Source organism: Photinus pyralis, unplaced genomic scaffold (assembly GCF_008802855.1).
Source record: "Photinus pyralis isolate 1611_PpyrPB1 unplaced genomic scaffold, Ppyr1.3 Ppyr1.4_LG5, whole genome shotgun sequence".
Classification (NCBI taxonomy): Eukaryota; Metazoa; Arthropoda; class Insecta; order Coleoptera; family Lampyridae; genus Photinus; species Photinus pyralis.
Window position 1 is genome coordinate 48,383,147 of NW_022170596.1, and position 24,417 is coordinate 48,407,563.

General features: G+C 36.1%; 1 long non-coding RNA gene across 1 annotated transcript; it reads right to left on the bottom strand.

The window, feature by feature from the left end:
- Positions 1-9,944: 9,944 nt before the first annotated feature.
- Positions 9,945-10,751, bottom strand: LOC116172418. Its single transcript, XR_004145655.1, has 2 exons — positions 10,183-10,751; positions 9,945-10,126 (listed from the first exon to the last, which is right to left on the bottom strand). It is a non-coding gene; the product is annotated as an uncharacterized LOC116172418 (long non-coding RNA).
- Between the last annotated feature and the right edge of the window lie 13,666 nt (positions 10,752-24,417).

The window sequence follows — 24,417 nt, forward strand, 5'->3', positions numbered from 1 at the left end:
GTCCGTGTTAGATCTCCACAACTACAATAGCTAGAGACTTCAAATTTTCACTAAAAGCTTTCTGCTATAGTGTAGATGTGCAGGCACTAGTCTATTTTGAGTTAGATTACTTGTGAGATGGATAATTGAAGAAAATAATTTCGATATGGGTTTCGGAGGTGCTATAATTTTACCGTTAGATAGCGCTACTAGTATAAAAACTTATTATTTACCTTGTGATTTGTTTTACAAAATGAAGACGTACCGTCAATTGAAATTAAATAAAATAAATTATTTAACGCAGCCAAAATTACTCGTGAGATCGATAATTTTAAACTTCGCTAATAAAATACTGACCTGCATTACTAAAAATGCGCTTTAATCATGCATATGCTGATTTACAACTTGTTTTATTACACAGTTCGCAACTATTATCACCATACCCAACATAAAAGAAATTCTAATAATCACTGCGCTAAAATTTGTTGTTGTCGAGTCTTCTCTGGTTAAGGCCACCTTTCCCTCGGGATCAAATAAGATTAAATGTGAGGTTAAAAGTGACAGGCACAGTTTATAAATTAATTTGTACATATGCGCTTTTTACCAGAATCTTAAAATTAAACTGTCATTCAGTAACAATTTCTCTTCTCCACAATAAAAAAAATGTTTCTTTTGCTATGACCAATTAGTGCAAAAATAGGGTACATACGACCTACCATAAAAATAAAAATGTCTTCATTCCTTGGGTGCAAACTGTGCCCTCGAAATAAAAATACGTACTTTACTCGCAGCAAGGATATTCATTCTCTTGTTAATGAGCAAACACATAGCCCCGACTTTATGGTAGTTTCTGAAATGAATGGAATGTACTAATTATTTTCGGTCTTACGACAATACTGAATACGTTCTGTCTTTATCGATCGGATCCTGCTAGCTTGATTTGAAGTAAATTAGTAATAAAACGGTTTCTACGGTTTCGGTTACATTTTTTTATTAAAAGTCTTCAGTATACTCATGCATATTAATAAAGATGACGCAAACAATATTATTATCGTCTCAGGATTGGTAACTTTCTCACCGATTTTTCGCGGAATCTTGATGATCTTTTCATAACCCTAAAAATTCACTTTTAACGCAATGGGGAGCTGTGTAAAGTTACCCCCTCCCATATTTTAAAAAAGTTACTTTTTATGATTACTCTTGCTAAGATTTATTTAGAATTCTCGAACTTTATGGACTTGGGTGGTCCAGAGCTCACACTTGCACAATTTTGTAAATGAGGGGTTTGGCTTCAGTAAATTGAATAATCTTTCAAAGCTCGGTGCATCAATGAAGTATTTAAAAGAGCGACCACTGCGTCTAAGGGGAGGAAAAATTAGAATGGAAAATGGTCGATACATATTTGACGTATTCGAGCATTTTTTTTGGTTAATGGTTAGGGAGCTGATTTATTAGGAATGCACGTGTTATTTGAGACACCCTGTATGTCTGTCGTCTAAAAAGGGTGGGACAGACACCGACCGCCAGAAAAAAGGATTCATGACTTTTTCTTTAACGGAACTTAGAGCACAGAAAGAGCCAAGAAAACGAACGCCTACATAAGGACGTAACTTACCAACATACCCACATAGCTCATAAGAATAATAACATGATACAATCGTTCATTATTCTAAGAATATCTCCGCTGCAGTAGTAGCTTCGATGGGTTCTTAGAACACACAATCCATCATATAGTGTAAACAACGCCATGTAAACGTTATTTCGGTCTAAACATAAAAAATAATTACGGGATTGGGGGATTATATACGAATGCGTTTCATTTGAATTTGTATCACAGTGTTGTTTTTCCTTTTACAAATTTGGTATTGTGTAATTCTTGTTCAAATTTTGACGCTTTATTATCGCAAATGCAAGTGCAACAATCGCAATGGTTTCGAAGAAGATTTCAACAATTCGCAAGACGCTGGTGCTACTGTTGATGGTACTTCTGTGATTAACGGTCCTTCGCTCCAAAAATCCAGATTTCGGTATTTGACGGTGTCATTGAAAAATGGGAAAACGTTATATCGCTTTTCGATAGCTTAGTGCATAATTAGGATGGTATTGATGACGCCACTCAGCTTCAATACCCACGTTTGTACAAACGTTAATAATTGTGACATTTGTCTTCTTCAAGAAACAAATATTGGTAGTATAAATAACGATATGCACCTCTCATCTCGGTATAATTTCTATCATAACCGAGCTAGGGAACCGTACTCCGGAATAGCCATTGCTGTTAGAAAACAGCAAAACTTAATAGTCAGTGATCACAGGGTTATTTATCAGTCATATGTCCAGCGAATAACTTTACGTATTAATGAGGTGGATTGGACACTCCGGATTATACACCTACCGCATAACATAACGTACCTGTCGGTCTGGATATTCTAAATAAATTATCTTTAGATATATATTCTGTTACTAACAATAGTGACACAGCCAAATTATCTGGCGATTTGAACTGCGCCTTAAACCCAATGATTGTTCGTCAATGCTCCTTAGAGAGAAATCCAGCAGTAGCTGCATCTCTTCGAACTAGCATAAACTCTTTTTCCCTGGAGGATTGCTGGATTCATCTTAACAACAAGAATGGATACACCTTTTACACTTCTAATTCCGCTTCTCGATTGGATACATTTTATATCTCACAAAATGTGCTGATGAACCTGACAGACATCCATACCAAGCTCTCCTTTTTAGACCACCTAGCGGTTTCTGAAAGGGGGGGGGGGGATGTTAAAAATTTTTCAACATTCGAAATGCAAAATCCCAAAGAAACGCTGCAATATTGATACTTCTTTTAAATTACGTTTAATAGTATTAAATGTACCATCTGTCGAAAGTTGCCATCTTCGTCACCCTCATTATTCCTCTAAACGCCAACTCCTGTCTTCCTAAATGTTTTATGGTATCTAATAAAACATTAATTTATTAAATGATATTTCTTTTTCCTCTTCTACCATAGCATTCCGTTTTTCTTTATTAAAGAGCTCTGAGTTCATGATTTTGGACTTTCTATCCGTCCGTCCGCCCGTCCGTGTGTGGACAAGATAACTCCCGAACGATTTCGAATTTTCCAATTCTCTTTTCAGTATTTTGTTTATCATCACCCAAGGAAGAACTGATTGAATGTTCAGTGACTCAGGAGCTCGCCCAGAGGCCATCGTTTGCTATGTTCGTTACAAGTTTATTAACGAGCGACAAAAAGCGAGTTTTACTTGCTGCCAACCCGCCCGTCCGTCTGTGGACTCGATAATTCACTAACGGTTTCGAATTTTCCAATTCTGTTTTTAGCAATAGGTAGACAATGGTCAAGGGACTAACTGATTATATTTTGGTCAATATTCGTCAACCGGAAGTGACTTTGTCGCTCGTTGTCTATATTGATGCAGTTTATTTTCAGTACAGTGGCGTATCCATCAACAGTACATACATAGGTAACTCATTAGATTCTGTATTGATTTTCCGTCTTTTATTGGCCCTTGCAGCACTGTGAGGGTCATTTGGAGCACCTACAATTTTAATCCTGACATCCTGGACAATCCATCGTGGATTTTCGTTCATGCAATTGTTTCTAATCATGATTAAAAATGCCCCCACACACTGTACACTGCACCTTGTATCGCTTTCCAACATATGGCTTCATTTTCTGACAAATATAAAATGAACCGTGATTTTCAAATAATGATACGCTACAAACAAGTGCTTGGAATAAAGGAAAATCTAACCCGTTTCAAATTTTTATTTTGGGCATGCGCAGTGCTAACTTTTTTTATCTATGGAAGCATTTAAGTAAAATTTGATACATATGTGCTTTGAATATAGGAAAATCAAACGCCAGTTTCAAAATTTGGTTTTGCGCATGCGCAGTGTAATTTTTTTTATTTATTTAAGCATTTAAATGAAATTTGATACAGAGGCACTTGGAATAAAGGAGAATCTAACGTTAATTTCAAAATTTAGGTCTGCGCATGCGCAGTTCCAACTTTCTTATTTAGAAAGGCATTGAAATGAAATACTTCTTATAAACTGAAATTGAAGTAGCACGTCAAAAATGGATTGAACATGTGCAACGCTATCTTTCATATTTGTTGCCGGATTTTTAGGATTTTAGCAGAAATTGCATCTTACAAATGGGAAATGAATGCAAGCGGAAATGCGCTTTATATTTACGATTACTTTTTAACTTGTTTTTTAAAGTGCGTAATATTATGTGTATAATTACCAATAATTTATGTTTTTTACGTAATTTACAAATATTTTTGTAAAATTACCTGTCATTTTTGTTTTCATAATTTTCAGTTTGCAAGGCCAAAAGGCATAGGTTTAAATTCTGCAGCCCATAATAAAGCACGTAGAATATCCATTAGCGTTTACTCACTGCATATATGGGTTTTTATTAGCCCACCCTCTTCACTATACCCTTCCGTGAAAACGGCAAGAATGAAACGGCCGTATTATTAATAAATGGAAGTATTAAATATAAAAACGTAACAATTGAAAAAAGGAAGGAATGTGCCTTAAGATACACAATAAAAGCGGGATTTTTCTTCACGCAAAAGTCTTATACAATGTTATTGGGAAGAAGATTTTCGCAAAGCTTGTAATCTTAAGAGTTTAGCTCTTCCACTGAATGAATCCCCAACCGTATTTTTCATGATGATATTACCACTCTGTGCAATCAGCAGTGATTGCTTCTTACGAACAATTTGCAGTATAAAGACAGTAAAAAAGGTAGAAAATTGTATAGTCTAGAGAGCTTTAAAAAATTGCAAATCAAATATAGTGCACACATCGGCAGGCACAATAAGAATTTATTACACAATTCACGTTCTAAAGTTAGCATCTCTCATTATTCACAAGCCATTTATATCATGGACAGAACCTAGGTGTGATGCTCTTATTACTGTATGGATTTAAGACAATAATATCCTTTGGCACCCAAATTTCTACGAAAAATTAATTAGTCTGAAAGCTCAGTCATTCAGCTTTCTACGAATGTATTGATGACTATTACATACAATATTAAGTAAAGAAAATTACACAATGGGGGTTTACAGTATAGTTGAATTCCGCAGTTCTAATTTAATAAGCGTGTACCTGAAACCATCAAACATTTTTTTGGACAGTAAAAGTTTATTTAAAAATAGAGGCTGATTAGCAAAAAAATAATGAACATGTGCGGTTTTAAAGGTTTATTCAAAACGATATGATTGTAGCGGGTCTGTGACGTAATAAGCCCGACCAATCAGCTCCTAGAACCATTCAGATGACATAACGACTTGGCAATATTGCAGGAGAATGGCATTTATAACTTGCGTCATCTGTCACAGGCACTTGTCACTTTCGTGCTAGATGCGGTTAAACATCCCTCTCAAAACGTCAAATGTGACAAACGTCAGACCCTCGCGTAAGGTTGCCAGCTCACTTCTACGTGATTGGTTGTAGGTTTGTGACGTATTTAGTCTGAAGCGTTTCAAATTCGGACTAAAAACACAGCTTTTCAATAATTTATTTTGGGTTTATTTTACTCGCAAATAAAAATTGAGGACACACGGGTCTTTTTATTTTTAATGTACTTTGTGGATCAGAAATAAAAAATGAAGGCGGGATGAGCCCATTCGGCTTTCGTTAGTATGAAATAATAATCAGCTGACTTGTTGCTAAAATTACAGGAGTGAATTGAATTGGAAAGGCTCTGCTTGTGAATGGTACCAGCGTTGGTACGACAAACCCTAAGCTATGGTAACAAAAATAATTTGGAAACTGTCATTGCTAGTGTCACATAAGCTTGGTCATGAGTGACAACGGTTTATTCGATATTGATCAAAAGCAGCCGAAGTAGGTGAGGAAATGCTACCACCGAAGTCGAAAAAGATATATGAGCAGCAGTACGATGCATTTAAGAAGTGGTGCTGCATAAGGGATGTGAAACAAACTACCGAAAATGCCTTGTTGGTCTACTTTAACGAAAAATCAAAAATTGTTTGTGCCTCACCTCTCTGGGCACATTACTCGATGCTGAAGTCGGTCATGAATGTTAGAGAAAATTTCCGAAATTATTAGCCCTTATGAAGAGAAGAAATGAGGGATTTAAGCCAACGATGTCCAAAATTCTAACACCTGAGCCAGTAGATCTGTTTTTACAGGAGGCTTCCGATGATACATATTTAATGGTTAAGGTAACGTTGAACATGTGTTTATTTTCATGTTTTTAAGAAATCAAATTTTTGCAGGTTGTCCTTATTGTTGGCGTTGTGGGAGCTTGTCGTGGAAAAGAGCTGCTTAATTTAGAAGTCGACGATGTGAGAGACTTGGGGACCTAATTGCGGTTAGAAATACCAAAAATAAAATTGACAGAAATTTCGTGATCAAAAACTCGGAAAACAGTATTATCAATTTTGTAGGGGTGTTTTGAAAGTATGTGGCATTGAGAAAGACTGGGATACCTCATTCAAAATTCTTTGTTCAATACATCGACAAAGAATGTACTACTAGGCCAGTAGGAAAAAATATGTTTGGTACATTTCCACGCCAAATAGCAGATTTCTTAAAATTAGAAAATCCGACGTTTTATACAGGGCATTGCTTTACTGCGTCTTTATTAGCTGATTCAGGAGCAACAATAGACGTGCGGAAGAGGCATGGAGGATGGAAATCCTCCGCCGTGGCTGAGGAATATGTTGAATACTAATAAAGAAACCATACCAGATAAAATATTCGGCCTAGTCACCCATTTATCTTCCATAGTTACGCAGCCATTGTCTGCATTATCGCCAGTATCGTCGAAACAAACAACAATCTCATATGAAAAGGACTTAGCTGTTGCGCGTGACGTATCGGCTGCATTAACCCAGGAAAGACTGGTTAATATTACGTGTTTGCAAGAATATTTTAAATTATTTTGTTTGGCGCTTGAAATCCCCTCTTTTCGTTGTGAGTGTGTTTAGTTGATAGTGATTGAGAATTTGAACATTATTATTTTGATATTGTTACAGTCCACATATAATTATACCGACTTAGGTTAATAAGTGTTTTATTCATTTACCTAACATTTTGGTCATATCGAGCCGAGATAAGAAGATATCAGAAAGCAATCCAGGTGTCCGAAGAGAGTCAATGCGATAGTCTGCAAGTGTCCACATACCGATCCTTTCTTATCACGTAAGCAATTTTACCTTTACCATTTTATAGAATTTTGTGTGGTTTCAATTTCTAAAAGATGCCTAATGCAGTGGGCCTTAAAAATAATAAAAAAATGATTAAAGCGAATTTAACTCGTTGTAATAGTATATTGAAAGACAAGTGTTACAATGCGACCTATTGTAATACGACTATCTTGTGGCACGAGTGGCGACGCGAAGCGTAGCCACGAGTGTCCGCAAGATAGGAGTATTACAATAAAGCATTGTAACACGCGTTTTTCATACTATTTTTTCTATTTCGGTGCTTTAATTTAATTAAAAAAATCATTATCAGAAACTATAGGGAACATTAGAACTAACATGTTTTATGTTGGGAACACTTTTTATGCCGTTAAGTTTTAGGTTGGCAGCGTAGTAAGACTGACATTTTGAAGTTCAAACATGGAAGTACCCAACGAATGCAATTAAGCAATTAAAATTATGTTTAAATTGTTTACGAGATAAACATTTTTCCTTTAATTGTAAACTAAATAAATGTTATAAGTGTAAACAGGCGCACAATATTTTATTGCATTTAGATCAAGAAAAATCTAGTTCGGGAATTGAAGTCGACTCTAACCATGATAACCAGGTGGCTGAGGCCCATTCGTCGAGCGTTAGTTGCTTATCAGAAATAAAGTTAACAAAAGCTGTTTCACAAGTGTTATTATCTACAGCAATTGTTAAAATTAAAAATCATAGAAATGAGTACATAACGTGAAGGGCTTTAATTGATAGCGGATCGCAAAGTAATTTTATTTCAAATCATTTGTGCCAAAAAATTGGTGCACAGCCTCATAAAATTAATATCCTTGTAAAGGGTGTAGCTGAAGCTTTAACGAATATTGACAAGAGGGTATATGTGTCAATTAAGTCTTGCTATAATAATTTTACTATTGATATTGACTGTTTAGTATTAACCAAGGTAACTGATGAGTTACCTACTGTATCGTTTGGGAGAAATCATATTATGTTACCAAAAAGGGTACAATTAGCTGATCCTAATTTTAATTTGTCTTCTAAAATCGACATATTGTTAGGAGCTTCTGTATTTTGGTCCAGCTTATGTTTAGGTCAAGATCGACTAGGTACAAATATGCTAGTTTTACAAAATACCCAGTTTGGATGGATTATTGGAGGAAATTTAAATTTACCATTAAATAGCACATCGGCTAGTTTTTTAAATGTTAATTACGCAGACAAATTGCTAAATGATACGATGGTTAGGTTTTGGCAGATAGAAGAAGTGGAACAGAAAAGGGTAAGGTTAACTGCGGAAGAACAATACTGTGAAAATTATTTTAGGGACACAATTAGGAGAAATTATGAGGGTAGATTTGTTGTCAAAATACCTTTTAAGCAATCTTTACTTGAGCTAGGGAATTCGCGAGATAGTGCTTTACGTAGATTCGAGTTACTTGAACAGAAATTCGAGAAAAATAAAGAAGTAAAGTCAGAATATTGCGCATTTATGTTAGAATATGAGAAGTTAGGCCACATGGTAGAGAGTAAAGATAGTTCGGATAGTTTATCAACAGATTATTATATGCCTCATCATGCTGTATTTAAAACCAGTAGCCTTACTAGTAAATGTCGCGTAGTGTTCGATGCTTCTGCGAAATCAAGTACTGGTATTTCTTTAAATCAAGTGCAGTACGTTGGTCCCAAACTACAGCAAGATCTTTTTTGTATACTAACCCGATTTAGAAAGCATAAAATCGTGATGACGGCAGACATATCTAAGATGTACCGTCAAATTTTAATTAGTGATGAACAAACTAAATTTCAAAAAATATTTTGGCGAGCTGACGTATCGGATGGAATTAGATGTTTTGAATTAAAAAATTGACGTATGGTACCTACTGCATCTGCACCGTTTTTGGCGGTAAGATGTTTGGTAGAATTAGCAAACGAATGTAAAGAAAATTTTCCCGCAGTAAGTAAGATTATATTAAATGAATTTTATATACCTAGATGATCTTCTCACTGGAGTAGAATCAATAAATGATGCTCTTCAAATACAAAAGTGTTTATCTAGAATTTTATCAAAAGCTGGTTTTGAATTACGCAAATGGTTGAGCAATAATAGTGCAATACTGAAAAGGTTTGAAATTAGTAAGGGATTAGATCAAGGTATTATACAAATAGGTGCGAACGAACAAAATAAAACTTTAGGAATTTTTTGGAACTCCAATGACGATATTATTCAATATTCAATTAATAGTATATTACGCACCGAGTGCGAAAGTAGGTTATTTTTCGAAGAATTTTTGCGCGCCTCGGGTGATTATATTCTAAGAAAAATAACCTTTCGTCGAGGTTCGTATACGATTTTATTCACGATCATCATTATAATCATTCCATTATCAAAAATAAAATAATTCACTAAATTTATACGTAGTATATTCATCTTATGCGCCATCTGCAATATTATTGCCCTACATAAAATGTTGTCGGTAATACAGATTTGGAAATTTACCTAATTAATATTCATATTAACATGCATGTTAAAAAATGGGCCATACTAAAGAATTTCAATGTACATCCCCTCAAATAAGGGAAATTGAGTGTAGTAAAAAATTTACTCCCCGAATGAATTTTTGAAGAGAATGAACAATGGTGGGCAGGAAAGGGTATAGGTAAAACTTCATGTTTTACTTGCTTATTTTAACGAGGTAAAGGTAAAGAAATCATCCACATTATGAACGACCAAATAATGTTGTGATCCACATTCAAACCTAATGCCTAATGACCATGTCAGTTTTATTATTCTAAAATGTACCTACAACGATCTTTTATGATTACAGATTTAGACTGGGTTACAATATTAGTATTATAATCTGTGTAGATGTCAATAACGAAAGATGTATTCTCCAGATCCAATCAGGTAGTCACTAAACACCTGTTCCAATACGATAGCCCTAAAAAATAGCATTATCTATTTCTAAAATGTGACAAATTACCTACATTTAATTACCGGACATTGTTTTTGGCATCTCATCGCTACAATATTAGCAAGTGCTGGTGGAGTTCTTCAACTTAAAACAGTTCGGTGGCTGTAGATCGGCTGCAGTAGCAGAAGGTTTCGTCGCCCATTCAGTGGCTCATTCGCGTTACGGGCACGCGATAATAACATAAAGTATGGCAGTATCCCAGGTAGTGCTACGATGTCTCCGATATGCAACATTATGATGCCATAAATTGCCATCCCTTGCTCTTCTCATGGGTCGCAAGCGCAACCCAATGTTTCCATGTCTTATGGACAAGAATTGAACTTTTCCACCCAGAAATTTAAACAGTAATGGGTTCTCTAAAGTAACAATCAATTTCATTAAACTAAAGTTCGAGTTTTATACACTTACCGATCCTTCAATAATTAACGGTTTCTTTTTGCTTTTGTTTTTACTTAACCATTTAGCACCGCGCTCGTTTAGTTTTAGGTTACGTGAAACAATCCATCATCTCCGTAATCTGGCTAAAGTTAATCACAACTCCTACTTGTGTTTACTTCGGTCTTCGCATTTACTTATTTCACATTTTCGCGTTTGGTCGTTCATTTGCAATTTACAAAAAAAAGCACAGAGCTTGAAATAATCCATATTACTCATTATAAGAATAAGAATTGTTTTTAAAATGCGGTTTTGAACATTTTGCATCTAAATCAGCTTAATCAGCTGTCATCTGTGTCAGACAGTTACGATGAGAGCGCCATCCATTAGGATATTAGCAACTAAATCGAGGTAGGTAATGAAATATTACTAACCTCGAATCGAACATTACTAACCTCGAGAATCTACTTTCCTCCCTCCTGGAAAAATAAGTGTTGTAAAACACAACTTCCTTATCCTTCAAAATGACAATTATGAGACTGATTACAATATGATCGTGAATAAAATCATTTTGTATTCGATAAAGTCACAAAAAGAAATGTGTTAGCTGTAATATGCCAAATATTTGACCCGTTAGGTTTATTAGGACCAGTCATAATAATTGCAAAAATGATAATTCAAGAACGTTGGGTGCTAAAACTAAAATGGGACGAAATAATTCCGGAAAAATTGCAATCAAAGTGGAAGGCTTTTCTTAATGATTTGCCTATTATTAATAATTATAAAATTGAAAGGCGAGTTGTGATGTCAGATTGCGTAGAAATAGAAATGCACGGCTTCTCAGACGGCTCTGAACTAGCATTTGGAGCGTGTATTTACATTCGATGTGTAAGCTTATCTGGTAGTATTTATACCAAATTACTATGCGCAAAATCACGCGTGGCCCCATTGAAAAAGATTAGTCTACCTAAATTAGAATTATGCGCTGCGGTGCTATTAGCTGAGTTAGCCTATAAGGTTATTGATTGTTTAGAAATAAATTTTACTAAAAGATATTATTGGACAGACTCAACAATTGTGCTATCATGGATAAAAAGTGAACCTGCAAGGTGGAAAACCTTTGTATCAAATCGTGTTAGTACTATTCAAATTACAACTTCCGGTGATCAATGGTATCATATAAGTTCAATCGAAAATCCTGCTGACTTGTTGTCGCGAGGGGTTTACCCAAACATTTTGGAAAATAATAATTTATGGTGGGAGGGACCTAAATTCCTGAAGTTGAATAGCTGTGACTGGAAATTTAATTACAATCTTATAGATACTGAGATACCAGAATTACGTACCACAGCTTTGACAGTTCAGACAGAAAACTGTCTAAATACTATAATAAAAAATTTTTCTAAGGTTACAAAAATTGTTAGAATTGTAGCTTACGTAGTTAGGTTTATAAAAAATTCCAAGCTACGAAAAGATTCCAGAAATTACGGTGTTTTGGCACCAGATGAGTTGGATCATGCCCTCTATAGTTTAATAAATGTATGTTTTCCTTTAGAGTATAGTTGTTTAACAAAAGGTATTAGTTTAAAATCTAGTAGTAAAATTTTAAGCTTAAATCCATATTTGCATAATAATTTAATTAGAGTAGGCGGAAGAATTTCTAACTCTAAACAATGTTTTGATCAAATTCATCCTATAATTCTTCCAAAAAATCACATACTTACCGAGCTTATCATAAAACACGAACATGAAAGGTTATTACATGCTGGTGCACAAATGGTGTTATCGTCACTACGGGAAAAATATTGGCCCATTTCGGGTAGACATCTGTGTAAAAAAATTATTAGAAACTGTGTCAAATGTTTTAAGGCTTATCCAAAATCTTCAAATTATCTGATGGGAAATTTGCCGGAAGTAAGAGTTAACAATTACCTACCTTTTTATAACGTTGGAACCGACTTTTGCGGTCCATTTGATGTCAAAGATAGAAAGGGTAGAAATTCAAAAACACATAAGGTTTATGTGTGTTTATTTATATGCATGAGCGTAAAAGCTGTGCACCTAGAATTAGTGAGTGAGTTGACCACAGATGCATTTATTGCTACATTTCGGAGATTTATTAGCAGACGAGGCAAACCATTAAATATCTTTTCAGACAACGCTCTTAATTACGTTGGAACAAAAAATGAATTATTAAAGATTTACACTTTTCTTGAGTCAAATTCTGAAAATTTAGTTGATTTTTTATCCAAAGAAAGAATTAGATGGCATTTTATACCTGCTCGTGCTCCTAATTTTGGGGGTATATGGGAGGCTGGTATAAAAAGTGTTAAATCTCATTTTAAGCGAGTTGTTGGTAACACAATTTTAACATTTGAAGAGCTGAGTACGGTACTCAGTGAAATTGAGGCTATACTAAACTCTAGACCCCTTTGTCCATTATCCTCAGATCCCTCAGACTTATCAGCGTTAACACCAGCTCATTTTTTAATTGGACGTACGCTGACATCATTCCCTCAGGGAAATTTAATGGAAATACCTGATAATAGACTCTCAAGATGGCAACGACTTCAGGCTATCATCCAACATTATTGGACAAGGTGACAGAAAGAATATTTGTCAGAACTACAAACAAGGGTTAAGTGGAAAGAAAATTGCACGAATTTGATTGGAATTGATTCACTCGTCTTACTGAAGGAAGATCACGTCTCTCCGCTTAATTGGCCGTTGGGAAGAGTGGTGAAATTGTATCCAGGGCAAGACGGTGTAACGCGAGTTGTCGAAATAAAGGTGCGCGGTGGTGTCGTCAAACGCGCAATTAATCGTGTTTGTGTGCTACCAATAGAGCATAATGTGACCTGAGAAAACAGATATGTATAAAATTTGTTTGAAAATTTAATATTTGTTGGGTTTCTTCAAGAGAACAATTTTTTCTTGTTTTTTTTTTAATGTACGGTAACTGAAATTGTACATTATTTAATTTTTCTGCATTTATGTATAATTGTACACAAGTTATATTTACCTTTTATGTTAAGATAAGGCATTGTACGTACTTGATTTTTCATTGATTTTTTTTGTATTACCGTATTATGTAATTATTGATTTTGAAAGAACTGAGTTCTTCCAAGGGGTGCGATATGTTTGCAAGAATATTTTAAATTATTTTTTAGGCTATCATCACAAAAACGTTGATTTTGTGGACGCTTTTGCGGCCATAAAGTTTAACTTTATTGTACGCTTCTGTCAAACTTTACTTTATTGTACACATCTGTCAAACTGTACCTACTTATTTGAAACTGATGTGTGAGAAACAGTAATCTGTTTAATACAAAGCGTGTATCTGGTCTAGCCCCCATCAAGGATTGGGCCATCCACGTGCGTTTTTTTCATTTTCGGACTTGTAGGAATGTTTCACACTATTTTCCATAATCACAATGTTCACATTTAAAATGATAGTTTGACGTTTCAATCTTTGCTGCTTGCAGACCTTTTTGAAGTGTAGAACCAAAACATGAGGAAGATGTTATTGCTTACATTATTATACGAAGAATCACCAGCAATTAACCGAAAACACAAGTAGCTACCTATACCTGCCATCAAAGTAGGTAATCAGGTTTCTAATAATTGTACAGCATGTTAACTATAAGGTCTTGGAAGCCACAGTTACGAAGGACCTATTGCATTTGACGTTATTAAAATCTTGTGCAACGGAGGATGTTGCGATTGTACTTTTACTCTCAAACGCCTGCTCTTATATCATATATGACTTAGGGTCGCAATGCTTGCATCTTCCAAAATTTCATTTAGGGTATCTGAACTGTCGCTATCGCCCATTTTGATAAGCACAAAACACGCAAAGATGCTAATTATAATTACATACGACAGGAAATGCTTTGTTTTTAATTGTCTAAGATAACTATGATTTTCAGAAAAAATATGTTTATGAGCAAATTTTTGAATTCTTTTTTGATGATCGCCTAAAAAATGTTGTGTGCACCTTGGCCAAAAGTTATTTGTTTAGGCCTCATCTGAATTGCGGCCTCGGCTACCGCCTCGGCCACAAACAACAGCTTCGGCCAAAAAAGATCACTTTTACGGCCTTGGTACACAAATAACGATTGTTTGGCGCTTGAAATCCCCTCTTTTCGTTGTGAGTGTGTTTAGTTGATAGTGATTGAGAATTTGAACATTATTATTTTGATATTGTTACAGTCCACATATAATTATACCGACTTAGGTTAATAAGTGTTTTATTCATTTACCTAACATTACGAACTGTAACAACCTTAATGTAAATATGAACTTCAATTATCATTCTAATTAATTATCATCAATAAAATGTGTAGTAAATCGATTTGCTTGTAATTTAATCCTTCCGAGATTTTCGTCCGAATTTAATCCCGGAGGGACAAAAAGTGACACTTGAGTCCTTGTCATAATGGAGTGAAGTTGTCACTTTTGTCTCGGAAATACGAAAACGCTTTTAGCGTGTTTATACTTCAATTTACGCCTCCCTTATCAGTATCACATAATTCTCTCCATCCCCGGTGTCAGTCCCATAGTTTCAGAAGTGTAGGGAAATTCTGCTTCTTTCGCCTATCACGACGATAAGTTTTGTCTTACGTTTTCATTGTAAAAGTACGAAAGAAGTTTGATAATGAAGGCGATCCCCCAAATACCACCTCCAACAGTGGAACACATTCATTGCAGAATTTTGTAACACTTGGATGTTATTTGTCTCCTTTAAAGCAATCTCGTCATATCTCATTTCAAAGTTGCAAACTCCTTACCCTTGTAAACTACCTAATTGTAACTACCACAGCCTCCAATTAAGACGGTCGCTTCGCTTGACCTCTGCTTAAAGTAGTCTTTAGGGGTTAGAATAAACAGGAAAAGTTATTTGCGCCGCTTACTGCTAAACCTTGACAACTAAACTTGCGCGCATTTATAAGTCAAACATATCATTATAATTTATGTATGTTCATATTATATGTTTATACAGTTTGGTTCGTTTCAGATTGTGGGAAGTGTAAACAGAAATAAACGTTCTTTCTCATCCAACGACGGTAAGTTGTTTAAAGAAATTCTTATTTTTACCTTAATTACGTTAACAGTCATAAATTTAACCAACCGGTGCTAGGCTAAGACAGGAAATATGAAATTATTAACTTTAATTTAAGACACCTTAAATTTTTTGGCACTTGCTAACGTACCTACCAAATAGATTCTATACATACTATAGGTGGTATCCACTTATACCATCACACCGTTTTGAAGATTCTAAATTAGAATCGGCTTTCTTGCTGAAAGGATCTGAACTCAATTGTGATTTCTGGCTCATTATTGTATATGTACTTATTCCATTTTCCAGAATGGCTCTTAACTCTATTATAATATATATGCTATTAGATGTAGTGTAAGGTTGGTATTAGCATTGTTTGATAGCCTATTGAAAATTATACCGAGAAGGGTAGGTAGATTTATATGGTAGCGTCTGACCATTTTTCCACTTTAGCACAGGGACCATACAGGATGACGTTCAACAAATTAGAGACAAGCTGAAATTTGGCAAGGTACTTTGTTTTCAGGTATTAAGTACTGTCAGAAACCCCAGCGCCGATGCGTTGAGTCCGTCGCCCCAAAACCACCCCCTAAGTGGTCTACCTTTTTTGAAATTTTGCTCAATAACTCTAAAACTAAGCATTTTAAGAAAAAATGTCAAGAAAGAAAAATTGTAGAGAAGAAAATTTGCAGGTGTACATCAAATTTTTTAGATGTTTAGGGTCCAAGTACACGTAGCCCCCCCCCCCCCCACTACGTTTTTTTGTCTCTGGTATCTATGCCATCTGATACATTTGGATATGCGCTCAATTGCCCCACTTGAATTAAAGCTGGCAAATTTTCAAAAAGAAAGGTGGTTAAATATATTTGGGAGGGCCCAAGTTAACGTAGCCCTCAATAACGCATTTTGCTATCGGTATGTGTGTCACTGGATACATCTGGTTATGCGCTACGTATACTTGGCCCCTCCCAAACGTATTCTCTAGGTGGGGGACGGGGGCAAGTTAACGGACCCCTTGCAGTCAGTGTTGCCGTGGATTAATTTCAGGTTGTTAAACATGGTGTACGTGTGTGCGATTGGTGATTTGTCTTTGTCTACCGTTGACGCAGTTATTGTCACTAGAGGTAAAAGACGTTCATTGAAAAAAGGCGATACGATGATCCATGGAAGAAACTTGAGAATATTAGGACGATTAGAACACATGAAGTGTCAAAAAATCTATTTAATAAAAAATTATCAAAGTCCTTGATCGAAGGGACTTCACCCAATTTTTGTATCACAGATCAGTACCCCTAAAAAAACAATATATCGTCACCCAGGAGTTGGGCGCGTTTACAAGATCTTTCCGACGACACCTTTCAACTTAAGACCTTCTGCAGAGGCACCTCTAAATAGCATTATTCTGTAATTGGGCGCATGCCTGTTGAGGGCCCAGAACTAAGAGAGGGATAATAAATAAATAAAATAAATATTTGAAAACAATCGGACCCAAACTATAGAATAGTAGAATTAGTATAACACTCGGGGATGGCGCCCAGAAGTCGCTGACCTCAGATCTTGAAGCCCCGTCCCTAAAGTTGTTCATTACATGGCCCCGGTGGGTACACGTACAATTGTACACTCCTCTTCTTTCCACAAGCGTTCTTGTACGGGTCTGCATTATTTGCTGCCAGCCGGCCGAAGTGAGATTAAAAACTACCTTTTTACAAATAAATTTGCAAAAATGCGATAAAAAAGGAGAGTTTATAAAATATTGACTCTTCACAGCAACACTAACTGCAAGTAGGAACTAAAGGGAGAATGAGGTGCCGGGAAAGTCGAGATGCCCACGATTGGGGTGGGGGTGGTTGTTTAGAGTTATGGGGGGGGGGGGCACTTCGAAGACCCCCCTTGCAGGCAGTATTGAATATTCATCATGTTGTAGGCAACCTAAGTGAACAGTTTCGGCGTTTTATAGTAATATTAGGAAATACTATAGTATTTCGATTAAGTAGTTGAATGAGTTGCTGAAATTCGCGCCACTGAACATCTAACAAATTTGACGTATACACATATGGTATGAAATTTTCTTCTCTACAATTTTTCTCCCTTGACATTTTTTTTTAAATGCTTAGTTTTAGAGTTATTAAGAAAAATTTCAAAAAAGGTAGATTTTATCCCACTTAGAGGGTGGTTTTAGGGTGACGGGCTCAACGCTTCGATGGTGGGGTTTAAGAGGGTGTTTAGACCCTTATAAAAAAGCACCTTGGCAAATTTCAGCTTGTCCCTAATTTGTTGAACGTTACCCATATAAAACGATGGATAGGCCCTGTGCTACTTGTAAAGTAGGCTTTCTCGGCAGTTGTTCAAAGTGGTTAATAATGTGGCTATTATTAACTAGTAGGTAGTCAATAATGAGAACTGTTACGCTGTCACCTGTAGAAATCACAACCCTAAATTTCGCTCAATAAACGTTTAGATAAGTTCTCTAAAATGAATAATTGCCACTATCCGTCATTTCCAGAGCAATAGGGGCATCCCGGCTACATTTTTTATTCCTGATCTACAAAGTACATTATAAAATAAAAAGACGCGCGTGTCCTCAATTTTTATTTGCGAGTAAAATAAAACCAAATTAAATTATTGAAAAGCCGTGTTTTTAGTCCGAATTTGAAACGCTTCAGTCTAAATACGTCTCAAACCTACAACCAATCACGTAGAACTGTAGAACCTCGGCTGATCGTTGAGCTCTTAGAGGAATCTCTCGAAATACGGTCTAGGCCAGCGGCTCTTTTAGACATCACATCCATCAAATTAAGAGGTTTATGTCCGGTTCGTGCCTCGGTCTCTTTTGAGTAAGACGTTCTTTTGAAAAGCCACTCTTTTCGACTTCCGAAGTGGTTGAGACGCATCGCCTCAATGCTGCTGCCTTCGACGCCACCGTATCAATGTCTTTTGCTTCCGGCGTCTTCATTGTATGTGTCCATAGTTGATGCTGGTGGCATATAGTCGGGAATCTGGGAGTCAAAGGTCGAACATGTGAACATCCTTACGTAACCAACCGAAGTTGACCGGATCTGGAACCCCACTATTAACAAGACTTGCCGTTTTCCAAACAATCAACTGATAAACTGCTCTTAATAAATGGTTATGGAAAGAATCTTCCGTGGGTGGCACGTTTCTGATATCTGTTTTTCAACATTTTATTTTATAACTATGACACACTTTAGCATGCGCGATTCTACCTAAAAGCTTAATAGCTCTCTATTATATATCTAAGAAGATGTATACCAAATTTGGTTCCAATCGATTTCGCCGTTCAGCCGGAAATAAGAGTATAGACACACAAACCGACAGACAAACGGATATGATCGAGATTTTGTGTAGATGTAGGTCGTAGACGGATTTATGCGACAGCGGGCGTGTTTAAGCGAGTATCGGCAGTATTGCTATTCTGGCGCGCCCGCGTTACATTTTCAAAAATGTTTAACCTATTATTGATTGAAAAAATGTACCTTGTTTCATTTTACATATTTAGTGTCGTATATTAGCCCAGTCAGAATAGGAAAAATAAAGGAACTAATTCATGTATTACCAGTTCCTTCGGAATTGTGTAAGGGACGTTTCCCTAATCAACATAAAGAAAAGTCCCCCTGACTACCGGCTGTGCTAAAGAGGGGGAGGGGAGTGAGAGCGGCTTTGAAGGTCCCATTTCATAGTTTTTTGCTTACAACGTGGAAAAGGTACGCTATAGCGAAAAATTTTGTACATAAATATAAAAGCTTATTAAATTTGCTATAACTTTGAGTGGATATATAATTATGAAAAAACTCATCGTTTTTATGTTATTGACTATCAAAGGTTGAATATTTTCATATGTGGATTATATATATCAATGTAGTAATGAGCAATACCTACATCATGATTTCCTTTGGTTTTTTCCCTCCAAGACACTTCATCGTAACTGTATAAAGGAGAGGTACCTAGTAATTCGAAAGTGGATCGTGCTTTATACAATGTGTAACAGATATTAACAGTACCTTCTAAGACAAATTTTCGCTATCCGAAAAAGTGAATGTGTCGATGTTGTCTTCTTCATCGTCGTCTTCCAGGGCCGGTGGGCCGTTAAAGTACGCACTTTCACATCCACAAGCTGAAGTGCAGTTGATGCCCGTCTTACGACACCCACACCTCGGGCCGCATTAAGTTCCAGTTGTGCAGCGGCAGAAGATGGAACTTAGGATATTGGCCGGTGCTGACGAGTCGCTAGTCTTGATGGGGTAGAGTATTCGATCCTCTCCTCTCACCCAACCCCACCGCTCATGTGTCATGTGTATAATCCACATATTCAATCTTGGTGGGTCAAAAACTTAAAAACGGTGGGTTTTTTTAAGAAAGTGTATAGAATCTCAGTTGTAGCAAATTTAATGAGCTTGTATTTATATGAAAAATAGTTCCAAAATGTTAATTAAGAAATAAACCCAATTATCTCCTATTATGTCTTTAATTTAGATTATCTCTGTGCTACTTCAAATAAAATAACTGGTAGAGGACGATCAATCTCTAGGGTTTGTGATGTTTCACGATGTATAGGGTTGAAAATGTAACCTCCACGTCGGTACGCCACTGTTTGATGATATTTACTTACTGATTCGTCGACTTATGGTTGCTCCTTAAGTTATTGACTAGTTGTATAAAACTTACCTTTTTTGCTTTGCCCATATAAATATAAATCCAAAACATAATTTGAGTAGATTTATGACAAAAAAAATTGGGAACGTTTTGCTAGTACCTATTTAAATATCCTTTCAAGATCAATATCAATACGTTTTCTGAATTATATCTTCAAATCAATAAATACTGTCAAATGCAGCAAACGCAACGCAATTCAGTTTAATTAATACGTGGTGCAATCATATGTTATTTTGAAACAGCTGATATGATGTCATACGTGAACCTGCAGGTATACCTACGACTTCGGTTTCCGCAATAATTACTTACAGAAAACTAGAACGACAAAGCAAGGATTATAACAAAGAAGGCCTCCTTCCCTTCTTTTCATAGCAATCTTCGATTTGAATGACAACGCTTTATAAATATTGGTGTGCGAGCATTTCAATTCAACAATTGGCATAATGGTTTGTGGTAACACAAATGGTGATTTTCTTTCGGCTATTGTGATGCACAAAACATCAATTTAGAGACCTGGTTTTATCAAATCGTATTGCAATAAGATGTCCAAGAAGACAGTAAAAGGTTGGAGTTCTGGGATATAATCTACCAAGCGACAGGACAGGACTCCTGTCACCTAAAACCTGATGAAGTTCTAAAATACAACTTGGTGAACTTCACTTGGACCTTATAGCAGAGGCGATCGTTTTTGACAGTAGTTTGGTGGACTTATTGCCCAAAAGGAATTGTGGATCTAACAACAAACCAACACGTGAACCCTCGGTAGAAAGACTGCATACAGAACGATCACCCACAGCATGATTACATGTTCCTATACACTCACCATCTCAGAACCCACATGACTACATACATGAACGTTTCTTGTACAAAATTATTTGGATTGGAGGCAAGCACTTTCGGATTCAGTAGGGTCCTGTTAGACTAAAGACACTCGTTACAAAAATGTTGCAACAAATTATGTTAGGATGCAGAAGAAGATCGATTTTGGCGACTAGTCACCAGTGTACATTGTAGTGAATTGCTACCATTGAGGCGCCATCAAATCCATACAAGATTAGTCACCGGCGATTGCCGTATATTTACAGCCTACACAGCACATCGAGATAATAGATAATATGTACAATTTTGTCCTAAAAATATAAATCCTGAATAGGTTTTTCACTCCACTGTATACGCTGGCGTGTAGGCTCTGGAGCACCCTTCAAGGTGGTTTTGGGGAGTGACACCAAATGAGATATGCGAAGTACTAGATGTTATTTTACTGCTTATCTACCTATAATGCAAGTAATCTGAAAACATTCTATACTAATTCAGGATTCATGTACGCAATTTCATCCACCTCATAAACTTTAAGCTCGTAAAGATTGCAAGTCGAGTTGCTTTACGAGGCCGCTCTAAATGCGAATCTGCCATAAATCGATGGCAGAGATGAATTACCAATGAAAGGGTCGAAGACATGCGAGATCTTTGTACAGTGCGGCAACATTCATAAGATGATTGTTCCTTTTTTTAGCATATTCATTAACGAGAATAGGTATGGTAATTTAAGTTGGAAGTTTAGTACTTTGTAGCTCTGTTATTAAGTAATTGAGACCTCCAACAGTAAGAGCAATTTTATCCACAGCGTAAATTAGAATTAACCCGCATTAATATGGACTAAGAAGATGTGCTCTCGGCAGTGTCGGATCTAGAAGTTTTGTGGTTCAATGGTAGAGCGTTGGGCTATAAATCCGGAGGTCGGGTGTTCGAACCTGGGTGGAGGTGAATTTTTCATCTGTAGCAGATATTACCTTAGACCAGTTTCGAGCCTTCTGCCGGCTACTCCAATGACTCCTGTCATAATTGGCATTAATCAAAAGTTCTATATAAAAATTGAAATTTTATATTAAAATACGATTTCGGGTAAAATTTAATACAAAACTCGTCAGTAAAATGACATTAATAATTGACTCGGAAATTAAAGTACTCGGCCCCAAAGGAGCCTTGTACTTCAATATTTCCTCGCCAGTAATGCGTCATTTTCCTGACTTTTATGTAAATAACTATAACGTGAATTTCCAAAGGCGACTCGTCAACGATCCTTTTTTGGTCGCCCTTTTTTGGTCTCCCAGTAATAATTGTGGCCTTTTTTTAATATGGCTGCCGTTCTTCATTTTATCGGCATGACTTCTCGACAAGTTCATATTATAATTTTCTGTTGAGCGTCTTATCTCCATTTCGATATTTAAATGAAACTTTATATGTAAACACTACGAATAAGTAAATTAACGATGTTTTTAAAATTTTGTTTTGCACATGCGCAATGGCAACTTTCTTATTTATGTAGTGGTTGATCCATCTTCTTGTATTTGGGATGTAGTTAAATGAGATTTTATTTGTCTTTCCCAAATTTCATTTTTCTTATTTTTGAAAGCAGTAAAATGAAATATCATATGCATTCTGAATGAAACTAAAACTAAGACCGGTTTCAAAATTACTGTTTACGCATGCTGTATGTTTTATTTATGAACGTATCCAATGACACTTCTAATGTAGACAATACGCAATGCGAAAGCATTTAAAAAAAGTTAGACACTTCGAATAAAAGTAAAACTAATGCCCATTTCAAAATTTGACTTCGACAATAGGCGGCTCATTTGAAAGAGAATGGGGTAAGGATCTCGTGCCTACCGGTATTTTTTCCCGGTCCTAGCATTAATATTATTAAGAGGGAAAATACGCTCGCGTCATTTATGTTAGCATAATGACTTTTTAACTTGTTTATCTCGGCACACCGGAAAGAGTTTACTGGTTAATACAATTTTTTTTGCTTCCATTCGGTTAAGCTATTCAATTACCTGTCGGTTTCACAACATAAAATGAACTGCATGATAAATATACGGTAAAGGAGTGTTGGCAATGTTTTCAGGGAAGGGATATAAACTAAGTTGTATAATAAAGTGGTTCGGCGAGAAATAAATCATCAAACTTATTTCAGGGGGAATTTGCTGTTGAATAAAAGCAGAGTATCACAAGAACTATATAATACTTTTCAAAACATTTGCAGAAAAGAAGGGACGGGTAACCTTTCGGATTTCAGATTGTGCTATAATGGTATGCGGTTAAATTACCGACATCATGGTTTGCAACGTATGCGGTTCCGAAACCACTTCTTAGAAAGGACAGGATTTTATGACAACACGAGTAATTTGCTACATCCCTTCGCCAGGAAAACGTTAAAATTCAGCGGTTAACCATTAGTCCTAAGAGTTAATTATGAATTTACTTTGTAAGTGCCTTCCAATACAACCACTGATTCGTAACAAAAATAAGCGACCTGGTCAAATGGTCTGCTTTTATTTAGAGACATCTTGATGGAATTTCCGAAGTAACTCCGGGAACCAGAATGATAAATCTTTCTACAAAGGATTTGTCAACGAGTGAAAATGATATATGATTTGCTCGCCGGCGAACCCTACTGACTATAATATGAAATATCGCAATAAATTTTACATTGCGAAATGAACTAATTGCCAAACTGGCGTTATAACTAATGAATGGAAATGAATGGGCATCGGAATAAAATCCTCATATGAACCATACATACAAATTTCATTGAAGGGGAATGCATCACGGGAATTGAAGGGGACTATATCTAGCAACAAATATATTCAAATAAAGCCACAAATGTGAGGTGATATTCTTTTAAAGAATATAGAGTTAAAAGGCCTGAATAAAATCATTTTTTATTCACTACATTTGGTTAAGGAAACGTAGAAACGAATTACCTCGATTTCTAAGTATCGAAATTTTCATGAGTGAGTGGATAAAAACAAGCGCCATGTCGAATAGGTAAAACACAAGTTTCCTTGTATACAGTGGTTTATTACCTCGAAAAAGTGGTTCTTATCTTATAAAAGTGCACAAGAGCAAAATTGTCTCGTCTCGTGAACTGTGAGCACTTTCCACTGGTACCGCAAGATGAACAGGATTTCAACGAATTGAAACAACGAATTGGTGATGCCGTAACCATTGCGAAACAAGATGTTGCTTTAATTGTCCAAACTAATCCGCCCGGTGTTGCTTTGGCCACAGTGTCAGGACGTTTTTCACTCTCGAGCACTTTCCAAAACGGAGAAGCAACATCCTGCAGTGGAAAAAGAAGCTCTGA